Consider the following 11,212-nt stretch of genomic DNA (forward strand, 5'->3'; position numbering starts at 1 on the left):
ATCTGATCGGGTTCCTCATCGTCCACTACAAGGCAACATCCGATTAACCTGCCTGCCTTCAGCAAGAATCCTGTTAGGTTGGTTTAGCCAGAATCCCCTCTTACCTTCATGTTTCCTCTTAGGAAATTTCCATCCACCAACACCATCCGTCTCCCCGCCCCCCTATCCTTGGCTATAAATCCCCACTTTTTTCTTGTATTTAGAGTTGAACCCAATTTCTCTCCCCTACTGCAAAACCCCATCTCAATAGCCCCTATACCTGTCACGATAATCCTGAATAAAGTCTGCGCTACTGTTTTAACAAGTATCATGAAAAATTTTTCCTTGAAAATATTCCTGTTACAGATAGAATAATTAAGGCATTAGGAGGTTCAGTTATTTTTCCAAGCCATCCCACCTCATAAGTGGCGAGGCCAAATCTGAGCCCAGGAGTGTGACTCCGGAGTCTTTCTCTTATAACGTCTTTCAATTAGCCTTTACATTTGTTTTCAAAGTGAAAGCCAGGCACTGTCACAGCTCCCCGCATGGCAGGAGTTTGATTTTATTCGGAAGACACAAAGCCAGTCTCTGTCTTATTTTGCAGCAGTGCCCACGTCCAGTTACTGAGCGTAGGCCAATATTTTCTGATTAAGTTCCTTGCCAAGGTTCTTTGTCTTCTTCAGGGCAGAAGTAATATAGTGAAAGCTGAGTTGTACATTTTCCATTCAGTGCTATCCAATAGAACGTTCTGCAGTGACCTAAATGTTTTATGTCTGCACCATCCAATACACTAACCACCAGCTCAATGTGGCTATTAATGCTTGAAATGTGGCTAATATCACTAAGAAACAAGGGTTTAAATTTATTTTAATTTTAGTTAATTTAAATTTAAATTAAACGACCACATGTGGCTACAGGCTACTGTATTGGGCAGTGCAGATCTATCATGGAGAAGTTTCATTTATCACATGAGGTAGCATAACAAATCTTTGTAAGATATTAATTCAAATCTACGAGAACTAATTAAAGCTCTTCCAGCCACGCTCTGTGGTTTCCTTCCACCCACTCTATCTCGTCCCTCTTCCCCTTCGGATAAAACACACACACACTCAATCTCTCTTTAGCTATCACACTAGACAAATAGCTGTTTCCTGAGTATATCCCGCACTTCCACGTTGCCCGTACCCAGACCATGTTGTCGTTATTGTTTTATCTGCCTGAAGTGCCCCTCCCCTCTTGTCTTGCAAATGTCTCCCTCCTTCTCAACATGTCATGTTGCTTTCTTGCTCCCCTGGTTCCCCTGGACAGAACTGATTGTTCCTGTGTCCCTAGGTATAGACCACCTCTGTGATGTAACATGGAGTATCTATCTATCAAGTCGTGCACAGAGACTGGATGGATGGGGAAGGAAGACGAAGAGAGAGAGACCGGCGTCAGGAAGGCCAGAATCCAAACTGATGTCACATAACTGCAGGGGGGCATGGAAGGCCCCTGGTATTACATCAAACATTTTTTTTTCGTAACAATCTTAGCTTTTGCCCCAGCTATCCATAAGATGGTTTAGTACATGTTATTGTTTTGGACAGCGTTGCTATATTTCCTTCAGTTGAGCAATAAGAAATTGTGTCATAAATGTACCTCATTATCTTGCATAGAGCACAGAAATGCCAGTTTGAAGCTTTTCGCTAGACAACTAGGACCCACAGAGTACTCAGATATGACATCCATGAGTGGGTTGAGTTCAGGAGCCTAACTGCACGTACTCTTTTACTATTCAATAAGCCCAGGGTGCTCCGTAGTTGGTAAGGATAGTGCAGACTACAAGAGACGTCTTTAAGGACATTTTTGAAGGACTTTAAACATAAAACTTAAGCTATATCTCATTCCTAATAGGACAGCCAAGATGTGCCACTCACACAAAGAATTTGCCCTCCAGCTGGAGGAGTGCAGTTGGCCGACAGCCTAGTGCCTTCAGGAGCCTGGACAGCTCCCAGCCACTACTCGGGATGCCACACTAGGGCCTCGCCATCTCTCCCCAATGCCAGACTGCATTTCGGTCAGTCTTTGCTCCAGAGCTCCCTTTTGGGCTGGCCAAGATTTTCCCAGAGCTGTAAGTTGTTTGAGCTGTTCCTGCCCAACCCTCTTTCCTTCCTACTCTCCTTTCACATGGGTCAGACACACCAAATGTCAGACCTGAGGCTCCCTTTCCCTTTATCTTTCACTAACATTACCCCTGATGAATTTCTTGCACTTACAACTACATCTTGGTGCCTCTTCCCAGGAGACCTGAACTAATACCATTAGATAAGTCACTTCCAAATGTAGAAACAGGAATCAGGCCCATTTAAGCATAGGATGTGCCTCCATGGCCTCCCCATCCACAACTACATTAAAATAACAAGAGAAACAGAAATATTTTCTCCGCTGTTTTTGGGTGGAGGCGGGGCGAGGAAGATTGGCCCTGAGCCAACCTCTGTTGCCAAACATCCTCTTTTTGCTTGAGGAAGATTTTTGCTGAGCTAACATTTGTGCCAATCTTCTTCTGTTTTGTATGTGGGACACCGCCACAGTATGGCTTGATGAGCACTGTGTAGCTCCACGCCTGGGATCCGAACACACGAGTCCGGGATGGCCAAAGCCATGGAGCATGCGAACTTAACCACTATACCAGCTGGCCAGCCTCTGTTGTCTACTATTTCTCACTTGTTTTTACTAGAAAAGTCGGTCTTTCACGGAACTGTTTTCCTGAAATAGAAATAGGTTCAGTTACTGCCAAGAACATTTTTCCCACCAGATCCATAAAGTAAAATAAGGGATAGGTCACTATTTGTCACTGCAAATGACAAAGTGGGATTACCACGTTAGCCAACCAGAACAGATTAGGCTAATTTTTTTTTTCATAGGAGAACACACAAACAGAAATTTATACAAACATGTATGGGGATTTCTCTACTGCCTGAAACAGATCTATGATTCTGTCTCTTAGAATATATGCTTTCCATTTGCCCAAACACAAATGTGGAGGGGAAAAAAGTATTCTGGAATTGATCCTTTAGTGGAAGGATTTACGATCTATTTATACTTAGACTGATTTAATCTTAAATTCACTGTCTAATGCAGAATTCTCCTGATTCCTTTGCCTGTTGTAGACACAGCTGGAACATTGTGATATTCAAAGTTTGACTTCTTAGAATGACTATACCTCTATTAAGTCAGACCATCTTGTGGAAATTTAGATTATATTTGGTGATAAACCATAATGCTTTGGACATATTACAAAATTTATAAAGCTAGATGAGATTCTCCTCACTTATTGAAATAAATAATATGTTGGTCTAAACTGGTTACAACTTCTCTTTTGATAGCGCTTTTCAAGATTGTTTTTTAAAACACCATCCACACTGACTTCACTGGTTTATAGCTATTTCTTAGCATTTTATGGAAAAAGTGAAAAACGGGGTTACCTGGATTGCTCACAAATTAACTCCAAATTACTCCTAGTTTATTTTTTAAAGTAAAATCCCTCCTCAAAGAACAAATATCAGTCACGTCCTTATTGCCCTGGAGAGGCTGTAAATAAATACTGTCGGGTTAGATAGCCTTGGGAATGATGCGTTAGGTACATGTAACTCAAAGACAGACCTGGATGACATGCTGTTCCACAGGCTGACCAGATCAAGTGGTGAAAGACTAAGACCCAAAGTGGGGGTCTGGGGAAAGATCCCAGGACACCTGGATACTAACCCTGACTCGGCCATCTTGGAGGAGCCCCTTGACCTCTCTGGGCCTCAGTTTTCATTACCTGTCTTGTGAGTAGGCAGCTCTCAAGGATGTCTAAGGTCCACTCTGGGATTAGCAAGGCCACTTCCCTTCTTCCCTTCTACAAGAGGCGCCAGAGGTGACAATAAAAATGGCCAATGTGTAAAGTTGGAGCACAAAGAAAATCTAACCAGTTTTTTTCCACATTCACATGGAAGGTTGATTTAGAGAAAATTGTCAAGGGCAACCCAAAAGATATTTAACTAGGCATAAGATCTGCAAGTGTGGTTAAATGCTGGAGTCCCTGGAGGCAAGAGGCCAAACAAAAAAATGGGGTTCTTTGGGCCATTTCCAATCTTTGATCTGCCCTTTAACACACCAGGTGCTTGGGGATTACAACAGAAAACTGGTTTTTCCTCCACAACACACTTTTATGTACATGATGATCAAAGAAATTTAGCCCATTTGACTAAATGGAGCTATTGTCTTCTGAGCCATTATTTTAAACACATGAGGTGGAAATTTTCAGTTTTTAAGACCATATCAATAGCATTCCTTACCTAATCTGGAAGACACATTACTATCTTAGTTGATATGGCATCTACTCAGGTACATTCCTTATTTTCAAGTTAAATTCTTCTTCTGGGTTCAGATCACTACACAAGAAAGAGTTGAGGATATGAAATATTATTTATGAAGAATTCAACATCTAACTTTCATGTCATATTTCTTTCTTTCTTTTAGTCAAATTTTAGGTCTATAATTATTCAATGTGAAAACTGCTGGAGTATCCTTCACATAATGCCAGGTTTGATATCATATGCAAAACCCTGTTAGTGAAGAAAACAAATGAGAAAACAGACAAGTACCACATACTTCATGAAGCTCTGTAATAGAAGCAATACCTAAATCCAGTTTGGGGAGATTAAGAAAGTAGGATATGAATTGAAACCTAAATGACGAGTGGGAATTAGGTTTTGGCAGAGACTGGGAGAAAGGAGAGAATCCTCAGTCAGAATAAACAGCTTCCAGAGGCAAAAAGAGATCAGATAGTATTTAGGATTAAGCATAAAGTTTGAAGGGATGCGGGCAGATAATGGTGAATGATAAGACTAGAGAGGGAAGTGGGACCAAATCATGAAGGAAGGACCGGTGTGTTGAGCCTTAATTTCTAAACACTTTCCACATATCTACTGGATCTTCATTTATCCTCCACAACAAACATGCTTAGAAAATGTATTGTCATTTTTATAAAGGAGAAATTAAGGCTCAGAGTAAAATATTTTGCTAACATGTGTTTAATAAACGTGCTCTATATTCTGTTCATGGACTGTCTTCTTGATGCCACAATGTCAGGTGGTGGTGGGAGGAATGTGGATAGCAGGTGTTTTTTGCTTTTCATTCTGCAACTCACAAGTTGTTCCTAAGCCACAGATTTCCACGCCCTTCTGCATAACCCATTAGGAAGTTCATCCATGACTCTTGTGGGATTTAGACCTTAGACTGATTCCCTAGGGGGTCGTTGGCAGAAATAAAAAGTGACTCATTGGACAGAATTAGGATCCTGGGATTCTTGCTTCTATTTTTAAAGGTATTAGATCCAGAGAATTCACGTTATAACGACAGACTTCGTGGGTAAGTTAACCGAGTGAGAATGACAAACCAGATTTTCCCTGGAGTGTAAATTGCACAGTCACAACGACTTGGCAAGGTAAGGAGAAAGCTTGTACAATGGTTGAGTAATGTGGTGACCCGGGTGTCCTCTCCACATGAGTGACTGGTCACCAGGTGTGACATATGCTAAGCTAAAGCCAGTCAAAAGAGGCTTTTAAGTAATATAAACTTAATATGGACTCTGGGTCTTTGCATTTATTGTTCATTTGTTCAAGGGTCCTTGCTTCAACCTTATGAAACAATGCTTACGACACTGTAAGTTAGTATGTGACAGCAGCAGGCTTCTTGATCTTCGATCAAGCGTAATCCATGGCTTTATGTCCTCTCAATCCTTTCTAGCCTCCCTTAAGTTGGGAAGGATAAAACACTACTGAAAATAATGAATAAAAAACTCTAGAAAACAAATCCAGATGTTCAGTCTTGTTGAGATTTCTGATGGTGACCTGTTCTCCACGTCACAGTTCAAACATACCACACTTCTGCTATTAGCAAACTGCTAAGCTTCCCGTCTAGAAAAGGTTTAGGGTTGGGCGTGCAAAAAGAAATAAAAATCACATTCTGTCTTAGAACTAATATGGCTCTGTGACACTGCATTTCAATCAGAAATTAATGAGCATGGGGCTGACCTGGCGGCATAGTGGTTAATTTCACTTGCAGTGCTTCGGAGGCCTGGGGTTTGCAGGTTTAGGTCCTGGGCACAGACCTACACACCACTGCTCAAGCCATGCTGTGGTGGCATCCTACATACAAAATAGAGGAAGACTGGGACAGATATTAGCTCAGGGCCAATCTTCCTCAAGCAGAAAGAGGAAGATTGGCAGCAGATGTTAGCTCAGGGCCAATTTTCCTCACACACACACAAAAAAATTAATGGACATATTGGAACTTTCTCAAAGTTAGGCTAGAAATCTATCTTAAACCATTTTAAGCGAAAAACCAAAAGGAAGGGATTTATTTATTGTCTTAAGTAACTGGACAGTCCTTCATAGGTCAGTTGTAAACAGATTCAGGAGACCATGCATTGTCATCAGGCTCTTTTCTTCATTTCTAGCTGTGCTTTCCTTTGTGTTGTCCTCATTCTTAGGCTCCTTCCAAGTGCTAGCAAAGATGGCACCTGGCCACTCTAGGCTCCATTATCCTTATGGCTACAGATGTCAGTAAAAGGGAGCACCTCTCTCCCTGACAATTAGAATTACAATCAATAACCCAGCCTGAATTGCCTGCCCCTCCCTGAACTGATGGCAGTGTACAGAGCAGTGAAGGACCCTTGACTGATCTGGCCTAGGTACACACCACCTTGGACTTGGATAGACAGGGAGTGGGAAATGGGTTGGTTCTCCAGAAGGGAAAAGTACAGAGTGAGAAAAAAATAAATGCAAATGTCCTCTACACAGGCAACCCAAACTGAAAAAAACTTTCTTTATTGACAGCTAAAATATATAAGTATCTTTAGAAAATGATCTTCCTGGGCCAGCCCGTTGGCGCAGTGGTTAAGTTCCCACGTTCTGCTTTTTGGCAACCCGGTGTTCGCAGGTTTGGATCCTAGGTGCGGACATGGCAACGCTTGGCAAACGCCATGCTGTGGTAGGCGTCCCACATATAAAGTAGAGGAAGATGGGCATGGATGTTAGCTCAGGGCCAGTCTTCCTCAGCAAAAAGAGGAGGATTGGCAGTAGTTAGCTCAGGGCTAATCTTCCTCAAAAAAAAAAAGAAAATAATCTTCCATAATACTTGCCATATATTTGAAGAATATGTTATAATGCTGTTAGAAGGAAAAAGATTATTTTTGTCTCCCTTTTACCCACAAAGACTGTTTAAATGACACAAGAGAATTTCCCAGGACACTATAAGTATTAAAACATTTTAAAATTGACTTAGTTAATTTAAATTTAAAATATCAGTTGACATTTTATTTGCAGTGAAAACAAAAACAAAACTTTGCTCAGAATATATCTTAATGGAAGTTAATTGGCTGACATAGCACGCAAAGAAAACAAAGCAAGGAAGAATCAGAATGACATTTGGGGAACCGACTAGTCTCTGTTTCTGAAACTTACACATTGTGCTGTATGACCAAAATCCCCTAGCTTACTGCTGAAAATTCTTAGGATCATTCAGAACTTTCTTTACATAAAATACTTTTAATAAAATATTGACAAATATATCTTTATACCTAACTTAGGAAAGAAAGCTTTTATTCCCTTACTGTTAAAAAATAAATAAGTGCTGGCCCAGTAGCATAATGGTTAAGTTTGAACACTCTGCTTTAGTGGCCCGGGGTTCGCCTGTTCAGATCCCAGATGCGGACCTACACACTGCTCATCAAGCCATGCTGTGGCAGTGTCCCACATACAAAATAGAGGAAGATTGGCATAGATGTTAGTTCAGGGACAATCGTCCTCAAGCAAAAAGAGGAAGATTGGCAACGGATGTTAGCTCAAGGCCAATCTTCCTCACCAAAAAAGAAAAGAAAGAGATGTTAACTTAATCGATTGTTCTTGTAGTCAACTCTGAGAATGGAGGCAGGGGAGAAGCAGGGGTGGTGGGAGGAGGGAGAAAAGACTGCAAAGATGGAGAGCAGTCAGTATTTCATGTTAGACCAGCAAAAGAAAGAAAAAGAAATGGCATTTGTAAAAGCTGGCTCAGTATCAGACTGTAAACGAAATACCTTCCAGAGCTGATTGTATACAAGGCTTTTCATAAGTTAAACATTCTCCCGACCGTCAAGGTTGCGAAAGAGACAGAGACTAAAAAGGAAAGCGGTCTTTCTTCTTTGAGTATCGGATAAGGCAGAGATTCCCATATCTTTGAAGCTGGATCTCAATCTCATCATGAGTTTGATCCTGTGGCATCCTCTCCAACCCCCATTCCTTCAAGCACTGTGATTAAAATTTATTTCTTATGAAATTAAAGGGAATTTTATTCTTAACACATTTTCTTCCATTGTTTGATTAAATTGGGCTACACTGTGGACTCTCCCCAAACAGACAGTGAGTTTCCTCCAGCTGGGAGACGAGAGCAGGCAGGGAGGAGCCCACTCGGGCAAGGTGGCTTTCCCGTCTGCCAGCAGCATCTCCGCTGGGGAGACCTCAGCAAGTTCCAGTGCTGTTTCCCTCCACCTGAGCTTCTCTCGTCAGAAACATGGCCTGTGTGGACCACTCGTCCTCTGGGTGATGTTTGGCACATACAGGCTTTGATGATGACATTTTGTCTTTTATTTGAACAGTTCTGAGCAAAAGGCAGTTGGCTGCTTAGATATAAAAGAACCATAATACCTTCTCAATCACAGAGCAGCTAATGGTATTACCAACAGAAATTTGGCCAACTGTGGAGAAAGCAGGCAAATTAAGAATCTAATAACTGGATGTCTGCATGTGCTGGTTTGCCTTAAATAATTATCAATAGTGCCCCTTTTAACTCTCAAAGGAGTTCCAGTGTGGGTGATAAAATAGATAGTCACCCTATAAAGAGCCTATACTTCTAAAGGCACTGTTGCAGTATGCAGACATGGTTAGATACCATGACATAGCAAAAGCTCCTTGATGATACGAGTAGCGGACTTGCAATGAATCGGGAGTATGAAAACTTAATATGAAATAATTAGACCCATTATCTTGTCCAGTTCTAGATTTTCCACTTAACCTGCATGTTTGCTCCCTGGAGCCCCTACAAGGGACCTCGGGCATGCCAGTTCTGCTTGGGAACCAGGGGGAAAGCTTGCACCAACCAGAGGAACAGGGAGAATATCAGCCCCCGGAAGGAGCTCACATGTTCTGGAACACGGAGGTCATTAGAAAAGTAATAAGTGGGGAGGGGCGGGGAAGGGGTGATAAGAAATCAAAAGTCGCCTTTGCCCGGCTGTGCTCCTGCCCTTTTGTCATGCCCTGTGGTGAGGGGCTTGCATTGCCTCAGCCAGGCTCGGAATAGAAGCTGCCCACCATCACACCAACTGCTTAGGACAAACCTCCCCTCACGTCCCCCAGCTTGCTCCCTCCATTTGTTTACTTCCAAGAGTAGAGGGACCTGGAGTGCAGTGTGTAGGTGAGAATGCTGGGACACAGTCCTGCTAGAATGATGGCTACGTCAGCGCATCTGGTCTGTTGTCTAAATTGCACTTGGACACGAATAGTCACACTCAAACCTGAGAACTTTTAAAACCATAATCATCACTTGAATTGCAGTGCGGAAAGAAAAGCATGCAATTAATAAACACTTGTGAACCTAAAAGAAAGAACAGTGGTCAGTATACATGCAGTTACCGGCTCCGTAGCAGAAATGTGCAATTTTTTGAATAAGTAGATTAAAAATTATTCCTGGCTTTAAATAAACTACTTCCCCTGGTGTTTAATACACTGTAACTCATTGTGAAAGCAGATAAATAAAACAAAGAGGCCCACCTGGCATCACCCCTTGAGGTTGTTCAGATTCCATCGACCAAATAGAATAAAAGGCCACTGTATTACTCAGGCTTCTCCAGGGAAGCAGAACCAACAGGAGATAGATAGATAGATAGATAACTTTTATTATAAATATATGTAATATATAAAGTTTTATGTATATATAAAATCTCTTCTGATATATATATATATATATCTCAGAGAGAGAGAGAGATTTATTTTAAGGAATGGCTCACGTAACTGTGGAGGCTGGCAAGTCCAAAACCTGAACAGTAGGCCAGCAGGCTGGAGACTCAGGAAGGAGCTGAAGTTCAGGTCCAAAGGCTATTTGCTGGCAGAATTCCCTTTTCTTCCAGAGAAGTCAGTCTTTTTCTACCAAGGCCTTCCACTGATTGGGTGAGGCCCACCCACACTAAGGAGAGTTAATCTGCTTTCCTCAAAGTTTACAGATTTAAATGTCAATCTCATCTAAAAAAAATGCCTGCACAGAAACATCTAGAATAATGTTTGGCTGATTCTCTGGGTACCGTGGCCCAGCCCAGTGGACACATGGTATTGTCTCTCACGATCGCTGTCCCTTTGTAATGCTACTTTGGTCTTGTTTGTGCCTTTAAAGCCCAATTAACAACAGTCAGAGGCCGGAAAGCATCTGTACCTGAGAGAGTATATTGTAATGTAAAGAAAAAGAAAACACCCATGGAGCATTATTTGAAATTAGTTACACAGAGCAGAATTCTTTCCTAAAATAGTAAAAAAGATAGAGAAATTAATTCTCTCAAGCTTTTGCCCAGGTGTCCTGACCTACATTTTGGATGATGCCACTTCTAGGAAAATAATCACACCAATTCATTCCTTGGACCAGAGATGTAGATAAATACGGTAGGTAAAGGTTACATTGACTCATTCAGACCTGCTGCTTCTGACCTAAATAAGAGAGTGTGTGGTTGATTTATGGTCAGGAAATCAGAAAATTGTCAGGAAACAGTTTTTGGAACTTGGAAATGTGAAGTATTTTTTGTAAACCTTACTTGAAAGGATATGGCAATATGTTTCACCACTAGAACGTACTTTCTCTTTTTGATCAAGGATAGATCCTTAGTGCTCAGTAGCCACTACTGTGCGCAGCCCAGGGGCAATCTTGCAGCAGAATGGAGCCCAGACACTGACTGTCCCAAGGGGCTCTCTAGGGGCCAGAAAATCTGAACCCCAAACAGAGCCTCCTGGGCTGGCACATGGGCTGACAATGACACAAGACACTTGAAGAAGAAACTTGAAACCTACCATCCCAGAAAACTTTCCTGGCTTTTATTTTTCTTTCAGAGAAAAATAGGTAGAAAAAGGATTTAAAAAAAAAAAAAAAAGAGATATAGCCAGACATTTACAAAGTGAACTTAATTCTTGTG

Source organism: Equus caballus, chromosome 31, assembly GCF_041296265.1.
Source record: "Equus caballus isolate H_3958 breed thoroughbred chromosome 31, TB-T2T, whole genome shotgun sequence".
Lineage (NCBI taxonomy): Eukaryota > Metazoa > Chordata > Mammalia > Perissodactyla > Equidae > Equus > Equus caballus.